Here is a 2,066-nt window from a genome sequence, read left to right as displayed (position 1 = left end):
ATATACAAACGAGTTATACATTATACCGTTGTTCATTTCAATGCACATCTCATTTTTATATCCTTTTACGATGCAATACAGTCGGGATCATCAACAATCCAACGTCCAAAACGTTGAAATAGAAACAATACTACACTGAAAAAAGTAATCTTGCAATTATAGGGAGAATTATTTAGGTACGAAAAATTAGCTAAAACGGATAAGTGATTAGTAAGCACAGCGATATGTTTTATATTTAATCAATATAGATAACAGAGACAGAAATTATATCCGAAATATTTGTCAAATTTAGCAAGAAAGTTTCTTTATAACGTTTAATCAGTCCAGACTCCAATCCAAACTCCAGTCATATTTGGTTATGAGACCTATATTTTCTTGCATATATTCTTAGAATATTGCTGCTATAAATTCTACGTATGACAAACAATTTTTTAGTAGTAGATACAAAAAACAGCGATATAATTCAAGTGTAATATTTAGAACTCTGGCTGGAACAGCAAAACATTTTCCTGAATGTCCAACGCAAACATTTTGCGCAACGATCAAAAATATTGATAAATGAAAAGAATCGCTTAAGCGACACTCTAGCTCCATCAAATATATGACGTCAATCGAGTAGTTTTCCCTGCAGCAAACAGATGATAACTATAATATTGCAGCAACATTGTAATATTTCTGCAATACAGCTGGAATGTTACAATGTTGCTGCAACATTGCAGTTATAATCTGTGTTTGCTGCAGGTTTGTCCGATGAATACAAAAAATTCGTAATTGGATTGCAATTTATATTTATTCAAACTTGTGGGTTTTTAAAAATATTTATTCGTGAACATTTTATGAGTATTTTATGATTTATTCATATTCGTTTATACACAAAATGTAAAGTAATAAAGAAAATGAAAAATAAATTTTATATCGTTATTAATATCCAGATTTGATAAAGAAAATTTACAAATTTTGAAAAAAATTTTTAGAAAACAAATTTTTTATTTAAAAGTCTTTTGTTCGCAACAATAATTCTTTTTATGATATATAATTTTTATTCTCTATATTCTTGCAAATCAAAAAGATACAATAAAATCAAACACTGCAATTTCGTACGGATTACAATGACAGTAATGTTAATTCTGTAAGATATTTTAAGTGCTTTAGCATCTCGTGGATGCTAAATAAAATGTATTATTTAATTAATAGATTTAATTAATAAATTTCTCAGAATCCCTAATAAAAGCATTGACAATAGCTCTTATTTTCTCCTTCGACATTATCGTGTTTCTTAAATCAAGCTCGAAGGCAGAATTTTAGTTTGTAGAGTGGGGGTGAATGCGAATTTGAAAATATTCGTAATCGTACTCATAAATATATTCATTCAAATCGCATACAAAGTATTTATTCAATTTTCCATGAATATAAAAAAAGTAGTATTTGTACTCGTATTCATATTCATTATTTATACATTTATTCGAATATTGGACACACTTTTGTTTTCATTCACAGTTTTTCATTCAAGAATCGAAATTTGAACCGATTCGCGATATATCGACGTTCGATCTCCGGCACGGCCGAGGTCATAGTTATGTACTTTCGCTTCGACCGATTCAAATTATCGGACGTACCGATTCCAACAAATATAGCGGATGAGATTTCAATAGGATCTATCGAGGTATATAGACTTCGTCGTACGGTCGAGATTTTCGTTATTTAATTCTCATTTGACGAGAATACTCGTGACGAAAAATAAATTCACCCCAGCAAACACAGATTAAAACTGTAATATTGCAGCAATATTGTAACATTTCTGCAATATAACTGGAATGTTACAATGTTACTGCAACATTGTTATTATAATCTGTGTTTGCTGGGACGTTAATGCACCATAACATGTTCATCGATCGTTAAACGCGCACGCAAAAAGATGACTTACAAGGGAACCTCGCGAAGTGTCAAATTCTGATTTTAATGAAACTTGGTACACTTTGAGGTCACATAAATAGAAATTTCGAAATTATCAGTTGATGCTAAAAAATGGTTTAAAGGGAATCCACCTCTTATATGTAAATTAATTC

This window comes from Wasmannia auropunctata, unplaced genomic scaffold, assembly GCF_000956235.1.
Source record: "Wasmannia auropunctata unplaced genomic scaffold, wasmannia.A_1.0 LD336088.1, whole genome shotgun sequence".
Taxonomy (NCBI): domain Eukaryota; kingdom Metazoa; phylum Arthropoda; class Insecta; order Hymenoptera; family Formicidae; genus Wasmannia; species Wasmannia auropunctata.
This window is presented reverse-complemented; position numbering follows the sequence as displayed.